Below are 25,335 nucleotides of genomic sequence, written 5' to 3'. Positions count from 1 at the left end.
TAAATACATTTATAGATTGCTCTGTCCACTGAGAAGGTTAAATGCCAGAACTATTCAGCAAAAATGAGTATGACTTTTGCTCAGATTTTGATTTCTAAATTCCTTAGTGAAATAACTGGCCCCAAAGTTGAAGTAGGGAAAACACAACATGAGCCAGGAATATCTTGCACTAGAAATTTGTTAAATACTCAAAGAATTACATGTCAAAAGGATCCAGCAGTTAGCCTGCAGGAGATTCCAGTGACCATACTGAGACTATTTGAACATCGAAATAAATAATGATGGTAAAATATTGCCACACATCAAAAAATTGATTCAGGAGTTCATATTTATATAAATGAATTACAAAACATATAGGGGAGAAAAATCTTTCTTATGGTAGAATGCCAAGTAATTAGCGGAGAAGAACTGGTAGAAATAGAAAATCACCATTTTACACCCATCATAGTTGTGGCTAATTCAGGCAGGTATCATCAATGGATGCTAAGGCTGGTGGGCAGATCTTAATGTAATATTCAACACTGTTGTAATTTCAGAGTATCTCCCTACAAAATACCCATAAATTACAAAGGAATTGAATGGTACATTTTTGGTGGACAACAAAGTTAACATCACTTATTAACCTTGAGTATGAAGGCTGTGAAGTGTTGGCATCATGTACCTCCTTATGTGATCCTCTAAGAAGAGCAGAAATTATTTCTGAGGTGTTTCTTCCAAAAAAGGACAGCCCAAGTCCGGTGATAAAGAAACATTCAATGGACCACACGGAGGACACTCTGAAGAATGAAAGACCTATACTCTTTTAAAACTGTCAGGGTGATGAAAGACAGAGAAATATAGAAATTGTTTCAGATGGAAGGTCACAAAAGGGATGTGACAAGTGCTTTGTGTATTCCTGAACTGAATCATGTGCCAAAGCAGAGAAGAAATATTGTTAGTAAAGTTGGCAAAATTTGAATGAGTCCTATAAATTGGATAGTGGTATTGTATCAATGTCGATTTCTTCTCTTATGTTGGAGAGTATCCTTGATTTGGTGAAACGCACACTGAAATTTTTAGATGTTCTGCAGCATCACATTTACAATTTGCTCTCAGAATTTTTGCAACTTTCAAGTATGAAGTTACTTAAATATAGATAAAAAACTAGAAAGCACTTTTAATATGCATAGTTAGAAAATACGGGGATGGTATGAAGAGAAGAAAGTGTGCATTTGTACAAATTTAAATATTTTCAAAGAAAAAGACAAATTCCTTTTTTAACAAAATTCACATTTTATTTAGATTGAAATAAACTATACAAAATTGATTTTCTTCACTAAAATAACAGCAATATCTTCCACATTTTTCTAGATAAACCACAACAGTTATTTTTGTAGGTTTTCCAGGTTTTGCTTATAAATGAAGATGAGGCAGTAGATAAGAGTCATGGAAAAAGACAGAAGAAAAAAAAACAGACAAATCAGTTGTCAGTATCCTTGGCCTCTGATTCTGTCTGAACTGTGAAACAGAAGTATTCAACATACACCTGCTAAAAAGCTCAGGAAGATGTAGGCTCCACAAAGGAATGCAAAGGGCAACAATAAGATGTGGAACAATGGCAGGATCTCCCATTCAAACGTTTACTGTCATTTGTTCCTTTAAGTTCATTTGAGAAAGACAAAATCTACACTGAACTCCTTGTTTGGTGAGCTCACAAGCTTCTCTTTCTCTGGTAATTTCTTTTAACTGTCCAGTATAGATTTTTAACGTACTTAACACTCTTATTAGTCAAAGGTCAATTGTGGGCTTCACTATAACATTCTATAAAATGTAATTCTTCCTCCCATACCTCTTCAAAATATATTTCTTCAAAGAATTCATAACACCCGAGTAGAGATCCACAGCAATAAAAAGTGCTATGTCTAAAATGACTTAACTAAAACAATTCAAGAGTGCCACCAGAAGAGATCACACAGAGGAAACATGGCACTTTCAACATTCTCTTCTGGATGACAGATAGGTCTTCAAAGCATGAGAATTCAAACAGGGGCCATTTAAACAGGTAGGTTATCATTGGCTGATGTATTCAATGGAGCCCTATAGGCAAAGGTATTTAGTGATTAAGTAGCCTATATACACCTTACAGCTTTTCTTCCAAATATCAAATATACGAAAGCCTATTTTTAAACATCTCTTAGGTATTTTCCATGGTTTCTGAATTATCTGTGGAAAGCTCTGACTTACTGGCATAGAGTTTAAAATATATGTCCGCCATTAAATCCGGGTCGTGTTTTATATCAAAATCTATGTTAAGCAACCTGTTACTCGAGCTTTGGTCTGTCAAAGTGTTCCTTAAATATGCTTTAAGATGCTTTTGTCCATTTTTATACCACTGATTCTCAACCTTCATCACAAGAAGAATACACAAGACCTTCAGCAGTGCATACACATTAGAAAAAAGCTTGATGTCAGGGAGGTGGGGGACTTCATAGATGGTGAATGGAAACTCTATTTCTTTCCTCCGTGTTTCCATTTGATTCTCCAGCAATGAAGCTCGGCTGAGAGCATGTCGGGATTGGGTAAGTTACTTCTACACATGTCAGCATGGTGTCCCTCCGACGTATTGAATTTGAGTTGTCCCATGACTGAGGGTGCCAGAGATAAGCATTTAAGAGCTTTGGAGTGCTGTTCTGACAACGTTTCTTTAAGTTTCTGAATAATGTGTTCCACTGCTGGGACACTTAGGGTTTCTTTACAGTAACTCTCAGAGGTTAGCTGAGATTCCAAGTTACCCTGGTGAACTCTGCAGAATTTCCCAGGGAGTTTCATTTGAAGATCAAGTTTGTTTGCCAAAGTTGTGGCTTCCTCAAACCAAAACTCGTGACAAACTTCAATATTTTCCATCACTTTGTTGAGTACCGCAATACTGCAGTCAAGCTACCAAATGCAAAGAAGACATCAAAGGTTTACCCTTGGAGATTTATCCCAAAGGCTCTTGTAAAAGATAGGACATTTTTAAGACCAACAATAGTAACAATAAAATCAAAATCTGTTACTTCACTGCAGAGTACAAATGCTCAGCCAGCTATACAGTTATTCCATCTAGTATTTGTGTCACTATTTATACGATCTAAACATAAAACAAGTACTTGCAGGAGTTCCCCTAAAATTTCAAAAGCATTATGCCTGCCTGCCCACTGAGAAGCGCAGATTTCCTTCAGTTCTTTACCCCTTTCTTTCCTCTTCTGAAAAAGAACAGAAATTACATCATCAAGTTCTAAAAGCAGTTGCGGCGATCGACGGAAACAAGAACAACCTTCCTCAATGTTTCTAATGCAACAGATATTCCCATAACAGGTAGTGACTTTGCCAACCACATATTTAAGGCACAGGAAGAGCTGAGTGTGTAGACAGCCTGGGGATATTTCTCTAAAAGTCTAGAAGCAACAACTTTCATTTTGGAAGAAAATCCACTAGACACAATGTAAGCCTGGCCACAAAAATATTCCATATTTAATCCCCACTTCTCAGTTACCACAGTGTGAAATCTCACAGCCAAAGTTTCTGCATCAGCTTCATAAGGCAGAGAGCCTACAAATTTCTCTCTTAGGTTATGAGATTCATCAACAAACCTCACCAGCACAGGAAGGGGCCCTTCCCCTGCTATGTCCACTACGTCATCAGTGATAATGGAAAAGAAGTGTGAGTCTCTCATTTCCCTGAGAGTTTCTTTTCGAATACAGCTCTCACAGGTTGCTAGCATCTGACTCTGCTGTGTTTTTGAACAAAACAACGTGTTAACTGCTGTTGTGTCGAAGCACTTTCTCAGGACCACTTCACCAGAATTTACTCAGCACGCCAGCAGTGCTTCAAAGTTGGAGCAGAGACTTTCTGGGATTTCATCACCCTCATGTCCATCCAGAAGCATGTTTTGCTTTCCCACCAGAATCAAGATTTCAGATAGAGATTTTAGGTATTCTTTGTTTTCCTTCCCTTCAAGGGTTAGAGGTAAAATGTCCTCATCTTGCTCTTCACCCCCTTCTTCACTGGGGTTCTGAGTATTGCTAAGCTGTTGTTGTTTTTTTTTTTTTTAATGTTTTTGTTCCTGAAGTTTATGTTTGTTCAGAAGTTCCATCAAATTTTTTTCTGTTTCAGTGTCTTGATTTCGTCTTCACTCAGTTCTTTTATTCGTTTTCTGTGTCTACTATGTGGGTTATTCAAATGACTGGTAAGATCAAATATTGTTGGTATTGCATTGTCTCGAAGAACTGCATTATCTTGAAGAGAGTCCTTACGGCCTCTCCCAGTGACTTCACAAGTATCTGCTTCAATTAATTTTTGAGAAATGAAATAACCCAATTCTTCTTTAGCTTTCTGATGCCTCTGCAAAATGTACAGTTCTACAGATCATAGAGGTCTCAAAATGTTTGGCACATAATCGATAATGTTTATTTAACTGATCGGGTGTTTTACATTCTAAGTCTGTCCTACAGTTCTCGCCCTACTTCTGGCACCTGGCCGGGTCTCACGGGAACCTGAAGAAGGCCAGGTAGGACTGCGTGCTCTTCCGCGTGCAGTTGGGGTGGCTCAGAAGTCAGCATTGTTGCCCACCTTCCGGCAGGCACAGCCCCCCCTCCCCCCTTCGGGGCCGACCGTCTGGGCAGGGCCGGCGCGCGGGGGCGACAAATTCTTATAATTTGACTTTCCATTTTTAGTTTTAATTATGTTAGGCCATTTATAGTAAAAAATATTCTGACTGCTCATTTCCAAAATATCTCAAATTAAGTGCAAGGCAGAAACATTAGGTTAACTTCAGTGTTTGTGAAAGTTTTCCCCAGCACATTAAAATTTCCCATAGATATAGAATGCTCAGTCCAGACCACCTAAATACAATTCTCAAAGACAAAACTGTAGGCACAAATGTTTCTAAAGTAAATGATAAACACATGGATGTACCAAGGATATTTTCATGATGCTGTAACTTTAAGCTTCTTCATGTGTTGAGAAAGTATTTTTTAAAATAACTCTGGAACTGTTTAACATTGAAAATGAGTGTGTTTCTGTGCAGCATTTATGGAATGCTGGCCACCAAAGAGAATTTACAGCAATTGCAAATTGGCTTTTGAATGGATCCCCCATGACCCCAGAAATATTTTTATCCCTTGCTAGTTATCTATTTTCTCTCTTAAATAATCCTGCCTTTTCATAACACTTTACTCCTGTTGCATGTTTTTTCACCAAATGCATAACTTTAAATCCATTTTAAAAGGCAAAGAGAAGATACCAGTAACTCTTACTTTCGACCTATATATGCTTTTCTTCTATTTATGCTCAGACTTTACCCCAAACTGGTATTCTATTTAATTCAATTTAGCCAAATATCATGGGCTATAAAGACAAGATTATACCAGAGAGGGCAATTGTCATAATTTAAGGTTCTGAGGCCACTAATGTCATACTATTTTTAGGAATAACTAGACAAGACACAAAAGAATATTATGGTCACTGTTTCAGATGCTATCTTATGAAATTGGTTTATTGGCTAGAATAATCCCAGGAATTTCTCAATGAAAACTTAATTATGAACAATGAGACATGTCAATGAGGCATTGACAGAAAATGAAACATTCCAAGTATGTGAGTATCTAAATTAACTAACACGTTTTCTCATTTAAGCTGAATTTTAAGAAATTCAAGGATTTGATTCTTAAATTGTACTTACTGTCATTTATTTATATAACTTAGAATGACCATTTTGAGCATTAGTGTGATGGACACTGCAATTCTATCCCTTAAGATTTATTTACTCCATCTCTTGGTAAAGACTTCAGGTTTGGGGAGTTGTACTTCTTAATCCCACCTTCCTTGGCACTTGAAGTCAGAGGGGATATGTCTAAGGTACTGTGTATTGTACTTTGCCTTGGCCACATTTATTGTTTCACAGGTGGACTTCTATTCCATTTAGGCTCATGAGACTGCAAAAGACATTGGCTTGGGACTTCTAAGAAAAAAAATGTCCAAATTTTTATGGAAATGGTTGATGATGTCCCATAAACTTAGCAGCCATAGTTTAACAACAAGAGTCACCAGATGAAACTGTCTTAGTACAGTGCCTGTTACAAAACTAGAATACAGAACAGAACAAAGATAATGAGCCTGTGAAGCCATCATTGAGTAGGTACATTTAAAAATCCATAAAGTTTCCCTTTTGTATTTCCGAAATGCATCAGGAAACATTATTTGAGCTGCGTTGTGTGTTACTTGTAACTAAATACATACTATCAAGACAATATTTATTCTATTAAGTCAGAGATGACTGCAGGGATAATAACAGCATTTGCCCCACTACATACAATTATTCAAGATTTCCTGTGTTTTCTAGTTCATGTTTTTAATTTGTATAGTGTATCTCTTCTTCTGTTGTTAGTTATTACTCTATGGACTAAGAAATTGATTACTAAAAGATAAGAATTGTCACCCAGTTTCTTTTGACCTGCTATGATTCTGGATGAGGGGCACGTGCCAAAGGCCTCAGCTCCCTCCTTGCTTCCTTAGGATGGACTTTTCAGACCTACGTCAAAGTCACATGCCCTTGTTAATTAAGTATCCTGAGCTACTATACGACAAGCTCTCTTCTAAGCATTTACCTGCATTAATCTATTTAATGCTCACATAATCTATTTCATCCTCACTGTAAAAACCTTATTTTAAAGACCATATCATTCCCTTTTTAGGCCATTTGTACTATCATAACAGAATATCTGAGACTAAGTAATTCATTAAAAAACAGAAATTTATTTTTCACAATTTGGAAGGTGGGAAGTCCAAGATCAAGGTGCTGGCATTTTGTCTGGTGAGGGCCCTCTTGCTACATCCTCACATGGTGAAAAGTGGAAGACCAAGCTAAATGCTACAGGAAGCCTCTTTTCTAAGGGCCTTAATCTCATTAACCAGGAGGAAGTTCTCATGGCCTTTTCACCTATGAAAGACCCACCTCTTAATACCAGGACATTGGCAACACCAGAATTTTGGAGGGAAACTATGCAAACCATAACATAAATGAAGAAACAGAGACACAAAAGTGCTGGTAGGCAGTACAAGGTCACAAAACAAAGAAGAATTGAGAGTGTGATTTATATCAAGGCAATTAAAAGCCCTCCCCCTTAACTTTTATGCTACATGACCATTTACTTTTTTCAGAACACTTTTGCACACGTTTTTAAACATTTCCTAAAACAATAATTCTATTAACATTCAACCTTCCACTAGACTACAAGTTCCATACAAGCAGAGATTGTATTCAGATTTGTCCATCATTGTCTCCTCAACCCTTAGCACAATGCTCACATCCTTATAAGCACTCAATTCATGTTCAATAAAAGAAAGAAGAAAAGAATGAAGGATATAAGGTAGCACAGAGGAAAAGGAATGAAAGAGGGAAGTTAAAACCTAAGCAAGATCCCAAAAGGAAGCTATAGGTAAGTTATAATTAAGGGCTGTTTTAGCTGCACAGAGGCCTTTTCTGCTTACTTCTAAGTAGTTGAATTTATGAGATAAATGGGCTGTTACTGTACTTCATGTCCAATAATAACATTTCTTTTAGCAGTTAACTCAGAGTATGTCCAACGCTTCAGGTAGTGAGGAAAGCTAAAAAGAAAACACACATTAAGAATATAAATAGGCCAATGTAGTGGCTCATGCCTGCAATCCCACCACTTTGGGAGGCTGAGGTGGACAGATTGCTTGAGCCCAGGAGTTTGAGACCAGCCTGGGTGACATGGTGAAACCCCATCTTTACAAAAAAATACAATTAGCCAGGTGTGGTAGTGTGTGCCTGTAGTCCCAGCAACCCAGGAGGCTGAGGTGGGAGGGTCAATTGGACCTGAAAAGGTCAAGGCTGCAGTGAGCTGTGATTGTGCCACTGCACTCCAGCCTGGGCAACAGAGTGAGATCTTGGCCCAAAATAGAAAAAATAAAGAATATAAATATATATTTAAACTTATGGGGATAAAATGTTATGCAATTAAAACAGGCTATACATTCAGGATTTCAAGATTTAGAATAAAGACTAAAATTACTAATGCTAAGAAATACAAAACCCCTCAGAAACTATTAGCAACACCTTCATGCACACAAACTAGAAAACATGGAAAAAATCGATAAATTCCTGAAAATATACAACCTCCAAAGATTGAACCAGGAAGAAATAGAAATCCTGAACAAATCAATAGTGAGTTCCAAAATGGATTCAGTAATAAAAAGCCTACCAACCAGAAAAAAGCCCTAGACCAGACAGATTCACAGCCAAATTCTACCAGATGTACAAAGAAGAGCTAGTACCAATCCTACTGAAACTACTCCAACACATACACACACATAAAAAAACCTTCAGGCCAATATAATTGCTGCACATAGATGCAAAAATCCTCAACAAAATACTAACAAACCAAATATAACTGTACATCAAAAAGCTAATCCACCACAATCAAGTACACTTTATTCTGGGGATGCAAGGTTGCTTAAACATATGCAAATCAACGAATGTGATTAATCCCATAAACAGAACGAAAAACAAAAACCACATGATCATCTTAATAGATGCAGAAAAAGGTTTGAATAAAGTTTAACATGCAGCCCATGCTAAAAACCCTCAATAAACTAGTCAAAGTTATGTACCTCAAAATAAAAAGAGGCATCTGTGACAAACCCACTGCCAAAATAATACTGAACAGGCAAAAGCTGGAAGCATTCCCCTTGAGAACAAGGAACAAGGATGCCCACTCTCACTGCTTTTATTCAGCATAGTTCTGGAAGTCCTAGTCAGAGCAATCAGGCAAGGGAAAGAAATAAAAGGCATTCAAATAGGAAAGAGGGAAAGTCAAACTATCTCTCTTCATAGATAGTATGACTCTATGCCTAGAAAACCCCAGTCACTCCTCAAAGGCTCCTAGATGTGATAAATAACATCAATAAAGTTTCAGGATACAAAATCAAAGTACAAAAATCAATAGCGTGTCTATACACCAATATCATCCAAGCTGAGAGCCAATTCAAAAATGCAATCCCATTCACAATGACCACAAAAAGAATAAAATGTCTAATAATACAATTAATCAGGGACATGAAAAATCTCTACTATGAGAATTACAAAACACTGATGAAGGAAATGAAGAGATGACACAAACAAAACATTCCATGCTCATGGATAGGAAGAATCAATATTGTTACAATGGCTATACAGCTGAAAGCAATTTTCAGATTCAATGCTATTCCTATCAAAACACTAATGACATTTTTTGAGGAATAAGAAAAACTATTCTAAAATTCATATAGAACCAAAAAAGGAGCTCGAATAGCCAAAGCAATACTAAGCAGGAAGAACAAAACCAGAAGTATTACATTACCCAACTTAAAACTATACTACAAGACTACATTAACCAAAACAACCTTGTGCTGGTACAAAACCAGACACATAAGATCAATGGAACAGGTTAGAGAACCCATAAATAAAACTGCACAACTACAGCCATCTGATCTTCAACAAAGTTGACAAAATCAAGCAATGGGGAAAGGACTCCCTATTCAATAAATGTTGCTGGAATAACTGGATAGCTATATGCAGAAGACTGAAACTGAACACCTTGCTTATACCACGTACAAAAATCAACTCAATATGGATTTAAAGACTTACATATAAAACCTAAAACTATAAAAAAAAAAAACTCTAGAGGAAAACCTAGGAAATACCATTGTGGACATAGATCCTGGCAAAAATTTCATGATAAAAACTCCAAAAGCAATTGCAAGAAAAACAGAAATTGATAAATAGGGCCTAGTTAAATTAAATAGATTCTGCATAGCAAAAATAACTATCAACAGAGTAAACAGACAGCCTACAGAATGGGAGAAAATGTTTGTAAACTGCATTTCACAAAGGCTTAATATCCAGAAACCATAAGAAATTTAAACAAATTAACAAGCAAAAAATGAACAACCTTATTAAAAATGAGCAAAGGACATGAATAGACATTTCTCTAAAGAAGACATTCATGTGGCCAATAAGCATATGAAAAAAATGTTCAACATCACTAATCATTAGAGAAATGCAAATTAAAACCAGAAGGAGATACCATCTCACACCAATCAGAATGGCTGATATTAAAAAGTCAAAGAATAACAGATGCTGATGAGGCTGTAGAGAAAAGATACTGCTTACACATTGCTAGTGGGAATGTACCTTAGTTCAGCCACTGTTTGGATAAGCAGTTTGGATATTTCTCAAATAACTTAAAACAAACATTCAACCCAGCAATCCCATTATTGGATATATACCCAAGGGAATATAAGTCATTCTACCACAAATACACATGCACTCATATGTTCATTGCAGCACCATTCACAATTATAAAGACATAGAATTAACCTAGATACCTATTGGTGGTGGACTGGATAAAGAAAACGTGGTACATATGCACCATGGAATATTATGCAGTCATAAGAAAGAATGAAACTATGTCCTTTGCAGCAACATAGAGCTGGAGGCCATTATCCTAAGTGAATTAATGTAGACAGGAAGAGAAAAGCAAATACAATATATCCTTACCTATATGTGGGAGCTAAACATTGAATATACATGGATACAAAGAAGGGGACAACAGACACTGGGGCCTACTTGAAGATGGAGGGTAGGAGGGGGGTAACAACCAAAAACTACCTATCTGGTACAATCCTCAGTACCTGAGTGATAAAATCATGCGTATGCGAAACCATAGCAACATGCAATTTACCCTGTAACAAACCTGCACGTTTATCCCCTGAACCTAAAATAAAAGTTGGAAAGAAACAGAAAGAGAGAATAAAAATCTCCCAGAAGACCTGAAAGAAGCTATGACTGTCTAAAGCAATGGATAACAATATAGTTTGTATCAGTTAACCATTGCTGTATAACAAATTATCTTAAAATTTAGAATCTTAAAAGAGCACACATTTATTATCTCACAGTTTCTGTGAGTTAGATATAACTTAATTGGATCCTTTAGCTTGGCACCTTTCACAAGGCTGCAATTAAGTTTTTAGTGCAGGTTCACAGTCATCTCAAGTTTAAACTAAGGCAGGACATGCTTCCAAGTTCATTCAGTGGTTGTTAATAAGATTCAGTTCCTTGGGGGCTGTTGAACAGAGGCCACCTTCAGTTTCTTGAAATATGAGGCTCTTCATCATGGTAGCTTGCTTTATCAAATCTAGTAAGAAATAGCATCTGCTAACAAGACAGAAGTCATGATATTTTATAACATAATATAAAAAGGACACCTTCTCACTTTTGCCATATTCTGTTCATTAGAAGCAAGTCACTAGGTTCAGCCCACACTCAATAGGAGGGGATTACTCAAGGTCATGAATACCAGGAGGTAGGAATCATTTTAGAAGTTTGCATAATATGTAGTTCTTTCTATAATTAAAAAAACTATATGTAAATTACACAATGTATACTTTGTAATTATGTATTTTTAAGCAAAAGACGGTGAAAGTATAAAATAACAATATGTGCTCATGCATATCATTATATAAACTCTTATTATTAAATCCATTTACTTTCAAGAAAAGTGGTCCAAATCACAAATTAAAACAGTAAAAGCGTTAAGTTCAAATAAAATATATGTATGTGGCAGCATATTTGACATTTTTTAACTGTAGAATATGAAATGAAATGAGAAGTTCCTATCACTCAACTGTCCCTTCTAAATGGTATTTAATAAATAAACGTAAAAAGCAAGGAATATAATTCAGATGCTGGGAAGGAGGAAATAAATGCAAACTGATAGAAAAAATGCAGTTCAAATAAATGATGAATATAACAAACCCAATTTCCAGGCCTGAAAGTTCGGAAACAAATTTCCAATAAATCACTAGAGAAATTTGCTTGTCAACACTCCTCCTTTGCCCACCCCTCACTAGCTTTCTGCAAAAAGAGGAGATGGTCCCCCAAACCAAAAATCTGTGTGTCCCTGAGTAACTTCTTCGAGATATAGCCAAAACAAGAAAGTTTCATGAATATTTCTGGGCACATTACTGGGCGTTATGCGTAAGTATTACATTGAATATTCAAAAGGTACCACATTATTTTTTCAAAAAAAGCCTAATCCCTTTTACCAATACCAAGAGTGAGTTTATTTTCATGTGGTTTTAATTGGCCTGAGGTTTGACACAGCTTCACTTTATCAGTAAGGACTGTTGTCATTTAAAATGCAATAAAACAACTGAATGTCAATTTAAAAGACAGAGAAAGCCAATAGACTAACCTGATGCACAGTTCTTAGCCTCAGTTAAAATCTACTTGACTTATGTTCCAGGTGACTGGATGGGGAGTAGGGGAGAACACCGGGATGTGCATTATGGCTATCTGAATGCCACACAACAATACATACGTTTTCTTGTCTCCCCTTACGCTTTGTAGACGAAGGAAAGTAGATGGGAAAAGTTTGAGAGGCCATTTTTAAAACATAGAAGAAACAGAACGGGAAAAAAGCCAAAGAAAACATCTAGGCTAAGACTTAAGGCAAAGAAAGAAATCTGAACTCTAGGTTTTCCAAAAAGGAAAAAAAAAAGACAAGGCAAAAATCTCCAGAGTACAATTGGCATATATCAGGATATCCAGTCACTTGTATCTTTTGCAAACTGAAATTCTGAAACAGGTAGGGAATATTTATTAGGGTTTCCACAAAGAACAAAACTTAAGCATTAATTCTATGTGAAATCAGTGTATAACTGACTTCAGGTGAATGAGGGAAAGATCGAGGAAATATTCTTAAAATCAATCCAACAGAGATAAAAAAGAGAGTAGTATAATAATTATGTTTCCAGATCATCATATTTCCATCAAAATGACTTAAATGCTTATATTTTACACTCATATCGCCTTCAAAAAAGCTCTAAATTATTTATAATCCAATGATTAAGAATTATCTATGGGCCCAGCAATTTTAGATATCTTAGAATTAAGGAGTGAGGAGGCACCTAACGGCTGTGTGTGTGTGTGTGTGTGTGTAGGCAGGAGATGACGTGGCTTTGGAGGCCATGCGGTACAGCTATGGATTCAATACACGAATCACTTCTATACTCTATCTGGCCCATGAGTTCAGTGAATCCAGTTTAACATCTTCAAAGACAGAAAATGCACTACTTAGGGAGCTCATCTGCTTCCTTTTCAGAAAATATAATTGACAAAATGTCTTTCCTTATTGCAAAAGCTGATCATACAAATTGGATCATTCTTGTTATATCAAACTGAAATAGTCAAGAGGTTCGGGGAGAAAGCACTCAGGGCACAATAACAATGATCCACAACCATAATCCTCTGGGAGTTTGGCTGCTGAAACTGCCTGCTATAACCTGCAACCAGTTTTATCTAATAGTTGCTGAAACAACATTCTACAATTCTAAGAATAGTTTTACTCACCTCTGTCACTTACCAATTTAAACTTGCCAGTTTCCGAAAACCTTACCAGTGAACTTTGTTAATGAACTTTCTCAAAGAGCAATACATAACATTTCTATTGATTGATTGATTGAAATAGTATCACTCTGTAGCCCAGGCTTGAGTTCAGTGGTACAATTCTGACACACTGCAACCTCTGCCTCCCAGCTTCAAGAGATTCTCCTGCCTCAGCCTCCCAACTAGCTGGGATTACAGGCACACACTACCACACCCGGCTAATTTTTGTATTTTCAGTAGAGGTGGGGTTTTGCCATGTTGGCCAGGCTGGTCTCAAACTCATGACCTCAAATTATCTGCCTGCCTCAGCCTCCCAAAGTGCTGAAATTACAGGTGTGAGCCACTGTGTCCAGCCTTATTTCTTCCTTCTTCTTCTTCTTTTTTTTTTTAATAAAACCGCTAATCTTCTCTTTGTTCCCAAAGACCATCAAATTTGCAAGTATGCCCTGAATTGCAATTCTTTCTTCCACAATAAAATGTTTTAATTTCAGAGATTCATCTGTGTTTTATTTGACTTTGACACTTATTACAAAGTTGAAATTTGCACTCTATATTGTCTACCATTAATGTCTCAGAGTGAAACTAAAGTATGCCTTTGGAGACACACATGTACACCCACATGTGCACATGCATGTACAAGACAATACACAGAACAAGAGAACAATTACAATTTTCCCTAAATATCTTTTCCAAATTAGCTATTTCTCAGATTTCAAATAGAAATCTTTTACTATCCATATAGCTGTATTCCAGATATGGGCCAGTTGAATCTTCACACTATTCAGCTCAGAAATGAAAATATTATTCCAAACCTTGGTTGATAAGTACAGATAGGCCAGCACTGCATTTCTAAAAATCCCCAAAAGGGGCAAGGAGGTAGGATGGGGAAGAAAGATCTGCCCATGGGCAGATGAAAAACTACAGGTACTGACGTGTAGGGCAAAATTTTCCAACGACAATGGAGACAAAGGTGTGTGAGTTTTTTGGGTTCTAGGGACCTATCTACATTCTTCCTGATAGCTGCATCGAGAAACAATCATAATATTCCAGCATAATCTGTTTGATATAGACAGCTTAGGGCATTTTTTTTTTTTTTCAGACAGACTCTCACTCTGTTTCCCAGGCTGGAGTGCAGTGGTGCAATCTTGGCTCACTGCAACTGCTGCCTCCCAGGTTCATGCAATTCTCCTGTCCCAGCCTCCCAATAGGCACATGCCAGCATGCCTGACTAATTTTTGTACTTTTAGTAGAGATGAGGTTTTGCCATGTTTTCCAGGCTGGTCTCACACTCCTGACCTCAAGTGATATACCTGCCTTGACCTCAAAATGCTGGGATTACAGGCGTGAACCACCTTGCCAAGCCCTCTTAGGGCACTTTTATCTATTAAAGTCTTTGGGCACCATACTCCCTGAGGTAATGACAGAACTTCAGTGAGCATGATGGCACCATGCCTTGTGTGCAGCAAGACCAGAAATTCCATGACTTCCAGCAAGGGAAATTCTCGTATGCTCCACTTTCACCCCCAGAGAAACAGAGCTACTGCCTTCAAAGGATGAGCCACCTTGGGCAATAATCATTTTATCACTGGCCACTCTGAGAAAAGATAGAAGCTCCTCCCTGAATACTCTGAATTACCTAAGAACTCCAGGCTTTCATACAACCTTGGAGGATGAGGAGATGGGGATCCCCAATAACAGTGGTGGTTTAAATGCCTGCCTACATTTTAGGAAGGGGTAGGGAAACAAAGTAAATTTTACTTAGTGAAATAAAAAATGTGACATTCCTTACACCCCATATTGCATAGTAAAATTCAAATTTGATACATATTCTTAGAGGCAAGAATGAAGAAACTGATGTTGGAGAAAGTTAAGTAGCTTACCTAAGGTCATTAGGTTGTTAAAGCCAGGACTATAACCCAGCTCCCGATTCCTGATGTGGTATTCTCCACCATTTATAACTGTATTTGTTCTTAAGTTTAACATTAGATTTTTCAAACCATTTTTAATCAATTAACAGGTAAATGCTTCAATATCGAGGCTTAGAGAGTAGAGCTTGCTAGTGAGTGGTAAATCATTCAATACTTACTGGATTAAATGTTTACTTGATAGAAAATTGTATTGTGGCAAAGAAGGCAGATATATTCATAAAGACCTAAATAGATGTTAATTTCTAAAACAAGTATATACGAACAGGAATTTTTACTAAGTTATTTTTTACTAGGGACTGGTTGGGGAAAAAAAAGATGAATGAGTTTGTATTCTCAAAATATGTTTAAAATATGGAGTGTCTCTGGTGAAAGAAAAAGAGAAAGTGAATAATTCATGAAAACTATCAGTCATGTATCATTAAAATTCTGTTCTGACATTGATATACTAGGTTAAACCAAGTGTATCTCCAGGATAAAGATGCATTTATTTCCAAAGTTATTTAATCACATAACTCTTTTTCACAAGATATTCAATAGGACTAGTGAAGACACATAAGCTCTTGTCCCAACTCTCCTACATCAATCATGTAAAATAATTTTAACACTCCATAAGTTAAAAGAGTATCTTCCTAAAGTAAAATAATTATCAATAAAATAGTGACAGAGCAAAATTTCTTTAACTTTGAGACAATCTATGATAATTTGACATGATGAAATTTTTATGATCTGAGAAGTCTTTTCTTCCAAGTGAGAAGTTTCAGTAGTTGAACTCACAACTACAAACTTAAGTAAAATGACTCTTTAATATTGGTGTTCAAAGCAAATTAATAATGCAATAAACAAGAAAAAAATAATTGGCACTATACTTAAAATCCTATTATTTCAGTTATTATCAATAATAATTATTACCTGAACTGAGTTGCCCACTTTTGTTAATTACCAGTGCATGTTGCTGATTCTGTTGCATTTGAATCTCTAAAAATATATCTGAATTTAGTATATATTGACTTTCTGACATAGACAACATCTCCCAAACATATTACATGTTGAGTGTTCATTCAAATAAACTTTCAACAAGTTGTTATTCAGTTCTTACTGAATGAAAAGTGGTTCTATAAAGTAAATCATATGTCCATTTAAACATAGAGCACTTATTTTTTTTTAATTTCCCCAATAACATTTGAGATGATAGATGGTATTTTCTCGATTTTCCTTAAACCTTCTTTTTAGGATGATGAGATCACCTGGTCTCAACCCCTCAGATCCTAGAACTAACCTTCCTTCATACTAAGGTCTAACATTTAAAAAGTAATGAACCTAGTAATGAACCAATGCCAATTGTCCTTGCAGCAAAAGCTAGAGAATTGGAAAGGTAGTGGCTATTCTGTGCAGATAGAAGTTTGGTAGCAACTGGTGTCATTTGCTGACAGTTGCCAACCAATTGTGCATTGCCTGGTGGAGGGAAACAGTTGAGGGTAGTGGGAGAAGGGAGTGACTTATATATAAAGCAATCTCTTAGAACCCCAGAAGATCAAAGCCTGAACCAAACAGGTGAGAATTGTTCACTTAGAGGGTCATCTCTGGAAGAGCTATCAAGAGGAGTTACAAAGCTTGCTAATTTCATTTGAGATTCAACACTAACCAGGAAAAAAATATATAGAAATTAAGGGGCCTGTTTCCAAACAGTTTAAAGGAATGTGTCACATTTGTCTTCCTTCTGCAGCAAGTACCAGCTATGTGTCCACATTGCTTGATGAGAGAGGTCTCTTAACTTTTGGTTTAACAAAGAGAATGAGTTCCTTAGTAGAACAAAGGTAATATAACTTAGAAAAGAAATCAGGAAACCATGTGTCTGATTGTGCAGGCGAGATTCCAAACCATTAAAAGAAAACACTCAGTAAAATTATGTGATATAGAATAAGGACAGAAAGAGAAATCAAGCTTTCCTGGAGGAACTCTGCAAGTGTGCACAGAAGAGAGAGAGAACAGAGTCACTGGCATAAACGGTATACCTGCAAGGAATAAATGTGATGTACCTCTTGTAGAATCTACATACAAAAGTCATTCAAGGAACATTTGTTGAATGAATAAATAATCAGCTTAATAAAGAGGAATTATCCCTAAATTCTAATAAACCTAGTATTTATCCAGAAAGAATAAATATACCAAGGGTGATTGACACACAATGAATGACCAATATCAAGATATGCTGTGTTTCTGAAGCACATATCCAAAATGTAGTATCCCACCGAGACCACCATCCATCCCAATTTGACTGTGAATCAACAATACTACTAGAAGAGATCAGGGAGAAAATTGAGAGAACATTTAAAAGGATCCAATAATACACATAAGAAATAATAAATTTGGAAGGGAATTGAAAAAATACAGACATTTGTAATCTCAGATGTTCATGTATCAATGCATAGATCAGGGAAAAATAAAGTAAATTTGAGATTTATGATGTAGAATAACAAATACTGATAAGTTGCTTGGATAAAACTTTATATATAGGAATATATTTTTAAAGTATATGTTATTGAATAGGAACAGATTTGGCTGGGGGAAGAGAATAGAAAGAGGTGGATTGTGCTAAGTGTCTAAGATAGATCTGATCTTATTTCTGATAACATATACAAGGGATAAATGATGCTTAATATATAGTAGGTGATTGATATATATTTGCTAAGTGAGAGAAGAAAAAATAAGCAACACAACAAGTGAGATTTTAAAATAAACGTAGAAAAGCCAGCTAAAGAAAAATAGACAAAGATGAATGAAAAGTTCAGTGTTAATTTAGATATGAAAAAGTGCCAAAAAGAGACAAAATGTAAAAAGTCAATGTAATTGGACATCAAAGAAAAAGAGGTATTAGGACATAGTATTAAGATATACTAATAACCCAAAAGGAAATCAGTTTTAAAATATAGGATAATTCAAATTAATAATTTTAAAACAGAAAGGAAAAAAATAGTCACAGACAAGTCATGTGGGTCCACAGGGAATTTCTAGGGACAGTCAAACTTCCTGGACTAATAGTTTCCAGCTGAGGCAGATGGCATGCATTCTTCCATGGCAAGGAACAAAGAGAGAAAGATCCATATGTCATCCTTATGCTCTTCACCTTTATAGTTGAGCGTAAAATCTCACATCCCAATCACTATATCTCTCATTACTTCATTGCTCTGAAGGAACCATTGCAAACTCCCTACAGGCATTCTTAATTCCTGTGTTTGTGCTGCTAAACAGGACAGTTGAGCCACTACCACCACTGCCATCATCACCATGAGAGTAACGGCGTGTCCTCAGAAACTTCTCTGGTTTCTCAGATCTCTAAAACAATTAATACACACTATATAGAAATTCATGATCAGGTAAATGAAAGCATACAAGAGGTCATTGAATAAAAATAACAATGAACACATACTATATGACCACATAAAGTAAACTGATGCTATACTTGCTTTACTGTACAAGATGCAGATCCTAACATTGGCATGGAGGAAAGATCCAGCAGCAATGGAAGACTCCAATGCAACATACTATGGTAAAACAACATATCTGACAGTCTCTTATGTCTTCACTTCCTTCCCAAGGGAGGTACAAGAAGTAATGAGGAAAACTAATGCTGATGCAGAAAAATGAATTTGTTTTAAAACTGAATGAGGAAAAGTGATCATGGTATCCTGGCAGCATGGTAGCATGGCAGTAGTGGGAAGAATGGACATAGACTCTGAAGAAAAATGAAGCATGAACCCTGTACCTTAAGATTCTGAAATGGAAGACATAGAGTACAGAATTCTTATAATGCAATACCAAATTATCTGCAAGAGGAAGAAATGGGGGAGGGGGATCTGAGGAAACAGAGTATTTAAAAAATATGTTCAGAAAGAAAAATAAAAAAGACAAATTTGGGGATATGCTAGCAGCATTAATAACTGAGTCACAAAAGCCATGGATAATAAGGGCAATGGCAAGATTTCCTCCAAACTTGAAACTAAGGATAAAATTAGGAGAAAGGCAGAATAATGAATGAGACAAGCCATTTGCGGGAGGAACCCACTCTTATTGATAATCTGTAAATGGAATTGCTGACTTGAGTGCCCTTCGGGAAGGTATATCTGGAATGTGATTTTAAATAACAAAAGCTCAAATCTAATCAACTGTATGCACTCTGGACAAAAGAATGTATTCACAGGAGGTGATGGTCTGCACAGAGCTTAAAATGTATGAACTTAGATACTGAGTGGTTTTCAAAATATCACTATCATTACCCTGCTAGAATGCCCTGCTCAGATTCAACCTCTTCCATTCATTTATTGTTCCTTTCTAAGTTCCTCACTGTGTTAATTACTGTTACCTTACTGCTTCTGATTTTGTATTGTATAACTTGGCATATGTAGAAGTATCACTACACTCAACAGACCAGGATGTGTGTCCTTATTCTGCTAATTACCAACTTTGTGTCCCAAGAGCAGATTATTTAACTTCGAGTAACCTTGTGATGAGTAAATAAAAAAATATGTGTGAAAACATTTTGAAAACTGTAAATCATTATTCAGATGTTGAGCATTGCTACTTAAATCTTTGTAACATTCTGAGTTGGTTACTTTAAGGAATTTGTAACCTTTTGCAAATGAAGTAGCTTAGAAGCGTATTCACGTGGTGTAAGCTAGCCTCACAATGTATAATCAGGGTTTTGCAGACTGAGTCAAGCTAGGTGTGGTTGTCTGGTTGCTGCAACAAGGTGCTTTTGTGATCATTTCTGAAAGGAACCTACCTGCAGCACAGGTTAGTCTTCTCCAAAAATACCTCTCTAATGATAGCTGGCACTAGCTGCTGAAATAGCTCTGTTTCATGAAAGGCATACAGAGCATAAGTTATCTAATTAATAATTTTCAGAGTTGTTTTCCTTTTCCTCTTTGCAGCTGCTGAATGGAGTGGCTCTGATTAAGCCATACCACATCGTGAGAAACGGCGCTTCGCAAGGGTGTCACATTCTGAATTTCCCCCTACTTTGATCCCTGCTCATTGGTCCCTTTGATCTCTAAACAGGATGTACAAGGTTCACAAATCAATGCTTTCCCTCATTTTTGGTTCCTTGTCTGTGAAGTGTTTATATTTAAATCATTGACTAGAATAGGTGAATATGTATGACCTGTGTCTTTTTCCATTTGGTCTTCACGTTTTCGAAAGACAGAAGGAAGAAAATGGCCTAATTTTCAACCAAATTTTCATTCAAAGCAGAGTTAAGCAGCAAAGTATACCTTGGGGATTGCAGATGGTGCTCAATTCTTCCTCTTTAAAAATTCGGGTCACTTTCTAGGGAGAATGAAAGGATGGCCGAATGAAAGAATTCTGCCCATTGTTGTCCATTTCAAACTATGCACAGTGGAACTTAAATCCCTTTAATTTCAGATGCCGATGGAGAAAAGTACCTGCAGCAGGCTTAGTGCTAACTTTTCCAAGCACTAAAGAGTCTCCTCCTCTCGAGGACTCACAGGTGTGTGGACAAGTAAGAAGCCTACCACCAATAAAACAAAACCTAAATGTTAAGTGACAAATGGGGAATGCCCACAGTAAGCACTCTTGGAGTTTAGAAAAGGGAGCGAGCCCTTGGCAGCTGGATAATCAGGAAAGGCCTGTTAGAAGAAATAGGTTTTGTTGGTTCACATTCATCCCAGAGAGTGGGAACTGTGTGCAGTGTTAGAGCTGGAAAGTCATGAGGGCAAGTCGTGGGCTTGGTGGGCCAAAGTGACTGAGGAATTGGGAGAAGATTGGGACTCCTAGAATGTGAATAATCAAGATAAATTTGGCACAACTAGTTCAGGTTCTGAACTTTCCTTTTATGTTATTTTTAACTGTGTATGGCAAAATAAGCAAATTATTTTAACCACTGAGAGCTGCAGTTCTATTACGTTTAAGTATGGGCCTATTACCACATACCTCTCAAAATTCTACGTATTACATAAAATAACATGTGATGTCGTCTTTCTTTTATTTCTCCCTCTTTCCTTTCCTTGTTTTTATGAACTTGATGATTTCAATAGTAATGACCCAGACAATTGCCAAAGGAAGGTCACCAATATATGCTGATAATATTTATACCACTTCTACTCCTTATGAACATGTGAAGTATCAACCCTTGTTTGAAGGTGACATATCTTTTGCTATCCATTACTTTCTCCATCCTTCAATTTTTATTAGAAACGAGACAATGAGGGCAGATATCAAGAGTACTGAATTATTCTATGGGATACCATGTTTTCCATTTTACTTTGTACCAATACCTTACCAGATTAGACATGGCAGAGCTGATTACTGTATCCCCTTTCCTTTGATATAGCCTAGCCACTTCTAATGTAGCCTAAGTCATTAAGCCTTGACCAAAGAGCAAACAATTCTCAGTTCCATAGTTTCATATGAAGAATTCTATCAAAAACTACTTAAATGTTCCACTTTCATAGAATTACAAAATTGGTTCTTGAAATTTGAAATGAAATATGAAAGCTAAATGACACTTGAAATTTATTGCAATCAATTCCAACAATTTCCAGATGAGGAGACTGAGTCTCAGAATTGTTATGTGACTTGCCCAGAGTTTCATGGCTAATTAAATCCTAGGTTTTTCATCCTGTGCTTTCCCCTGCATCTAATTTTTCTTATTTATTAAGCAAATGAATTATATCTCCTGAGAGTCTATCTACCTCTACATTCTATGATCTCTTTCTTTATAAATCTTGGAAAAAAATCAAAGCCTGAAAGGCAGATTACAGCACTCTAATTTTGGTTCACAAAGGACCACACTAAACTGGCCTGCTGTGGTTCAAATGTAAAGTGCTAAATGGTAGAGCAAGTTAATACCCTGGTTGTTTGCTGTTGGAGGTAAAAATATATCTGTAGCTCTCAGCCAAGTTCCTGTGGATATTTGTCCACATCCCCAAAATACCACACACACTTGGCAAGAATGGAAGATTACAGCCAAGCAAGGCCCAGATCTTGAATAGCAAGAGTATTTCGAGCAAAGAACAACATACTTAGGTATGCCATTTATCTCTCTAAGGTTCTGTAATGTTGTTCTTTTCTTCTTTGTTTCTTCTGCCTTTCCCCATCCTGTATTCTGCCTTTCCTCAAATTCTACAAAATTGCAAGAATGACTTTCATTTTAGGTTATATTCAAGATAGGATAATAATCACAATGAAATAGTTCAGCTACAAATTACATTTTCTTCTTCCTATTTTCTATACTTTCCACATTTTCTCTAAAGTGACAACATATAGTAATTATAGAATGAAGAAATAAACCTTATTACAAACAAGTTAGTCTAGATTACTAAGGTACTGACAGGTAACATTTTGAAATTCTCTCTCAAAAGGCATTGCAAGTTGTTTTCTTCCTGGTGTTTTATAGCGATTATATTGCTATTTGTTTTCCTTACAAGTGAACCTGAAGGAGATGCTTGAATTTGCCAGTGGTTGGGTTCTTTTGAAAAAAAAAGATGTATCTTTGGAATTGGTGAATACTACTTTTGCATATCGGTGAAAACAGAGACTGGATATGGCAGCTATCTGAGAAACATTATCCTAAGATGTTTAAATAAAATTTACTAAAAGTGAACAGATTAGGGCCACTAGATCTCCCTATTGACTTGTATTAATGCCATAATTCAGGGATAAAATGGCTTTATGTATGAATGTTCACATTAAATTCATTGGAAATTAGAATTTAAGACCAAATTCATTAAGAATTTCAGTGTCTTGAAAGACATACCTTCCAACTCATTAATGCTATTAAGGCTTTGGTTGATAAATTTTTCTTTTTTAATTTACCACATCCTAAACACATATTGTTAAACTTGCTTACTCGTTTTAAATATGAGTTGAATTAAAGTCCTAAAATACCATTTAGCATGCAATAATGTTTACACTATTTCCAGACCTACTAGAGATACATTATAGTAGTTATACTGTGACTCTTGTACACTTAAAGACCGATGGCAAGGAATCCCTCATGCTCTTCCTTTCCAACTTGGCAGAATGGCTCCCACAAAGAAGGGTGGCAAGAAGAAAAAGGGACGTTCTGCCATCAACAAGGTGGCGACCGAGAATATGTCATCAATATTTACAAATGCATCCATGGAGAGGGTTTCAAGAAGCACGCCCCTTGGGCACTCAAAGAGATTTGGAGATTTGCCATGAAGGAGATGGGAACTCCAGGTGTGCACTTTGATACCAGGCTCAACAAAGCTGTCTGGGCCAAAGGAATAAGGAATGTCCCATACTGAATCTGTGATAGGATGAAGATCCACCAAATAAGCTCTATACTTTTATTACCTATGTTGTAGCTGTTACCATTTTCAAAAATCTACAGACAGTCAATGTGGATGAGAACTAATAGCTGATGGTTATACACATCAAATAAAGTTATAAAATTGCAAAAGAACAAACTGATAGACAAGAAGAAATATATAAAGCATTTTTAAAGAATTCTTTAAATTTGATGACAGTAGTCTAGAGACTCAAATTTAAAAGGAAATTTACCAGGTTAAAGCCTTGGATTATTTTCCCATAAAAAATACCTACCACTTCTTTTGATGAGAGTTGCATTGCAAGTCACAGGAAACCTGCACATCTCTGCCACTCCTTCGTATTCTGCCCCCTATCAAATAGAAACATAGCTTGTTTCTTATAAATTGCAATCTGCTCCCCCAAGATATGACTCAAGGGAAAACAGCATTCATCACGTAAGGCAGCATCTATTAAGCCAGACCCTAGGCCAGGTGCTTTCAAACCCTGTCTTCCTAAGGCCTTATGGTGAAAGACCATCCCATCTCTACAGGCAATCCAAAGAACATTCAGAAGGGTTATTTGCTAGGTATATGTAAATACAAAACTATTAAAGCATAGGGTTGCAAAAAGAATCTTCTAATTCCTGTAGTTGAGGCCATAGTGTGTCTAACATATCATCATCAATATTCTGGCCCCATGAGATATCAAACAGAGTTGTTATCATCCTACCTAGGCTAGAGAGAAAAGTCTGATCAAAAGCCTTCATATTGAAAATCCTTTCTTGATTCCTTGATTGGCCTTTTGAACTTCAAGTAGGAGAGGAAGTGTTTATGAGTTTCATTCACAGAAGAAAAAAACACTTACTTTGAAATTTATTAGCAACTCTTCAATATGTATGCTGATATCCCAGAGGCTTTGTTGGTAACTTGAAACACTGTCTAACAAAAGTGCTATTTCCCTTCCTCCTTTCATTTTTCCTTTCCCATCTTCCTTTATTTTCCTCTCTTTTTTTTTTTCCACTCCACCTCTGTGTGTACATGTGCATGTGGATATCCATTTGAGTTTATGGAATAGATTATATAGGTATTTTAGTCTAATGGAAGCATGAAATCAGAAAGGCAAATTGTAAGGAAGGAAAAATGCCTGGTGCCATCACCTCATCTCACAGTACCTCACATTACCTACTCTCACCTTCCATTGCTGTACCTGCCTGATGAGCAATGCCTTCGTCATGCTTCCTTGGCTGACCTTACTTCCAACCTATTGTTCATTTGACAGTTTGTTGCTTAACTCACATTGTGTGCCAGTCTTGTGCTGGATTGATATTTTTCAGAAACCATTCTATGCTCCACATTCTTGATTCTCTAGGTATAGTCAACCACACACTCAACGAGCTTTTTGAAGAAGGAAAGAGTTTAGTGGTCAAGTAAGTTTGGAATTAAATCTAGGAACTGAACCAAATCTGATTCCTGGTTTAAAACAAAACAGAAACAGCTATCAAGGACATTCTTTCCACAACTCAGGAATTTTTTTCTTTTTTTCTTTCTTTTTTTTTTTTTTTTTTTTTAAGACAGAGTCTTGCTCTGTCACCAGGCTGCAGTGCAGTGGTGCGATGTTGGCTCACTGCAACCTCTGCCTCCCAGGTTC

At 36.5% G+C, this 25,335-nt stretch overlaps 1 pseudogene; it reads right to left on the bottom strand.

The window, feature by feature from the left end:
* Positions 1-2,173: 2,173 nt before the first annotated feature.
* Positions 2,174-24,921, bottom strand: LOC116528422 (annotated as a pseudogene).
* Between the last annotated feature and the right edge of the window lie 414 nt (positions 24,922-25,335).

The sequence above is a fragment of the Sapajus apella genome, unplaced genomic scaffold, assembly GCF_009761245.1.
Source record: "Sapajus apella isolate SASKATOON/1434 unplaced genomic scaffold, GSC_monkey_1.0 scaffold58, whole genome shotgun sequence".
Lineage (NCBI taxonomy): Eukaryota > Metazoa > Chordata > Mammalia > Primates > Cebidae > Sapajus > Sapajus apella.
Note: the sequence above shows the minus strand (reverse complement) of the source record. Positions and strands in the feature narration are given on the sequence as shown.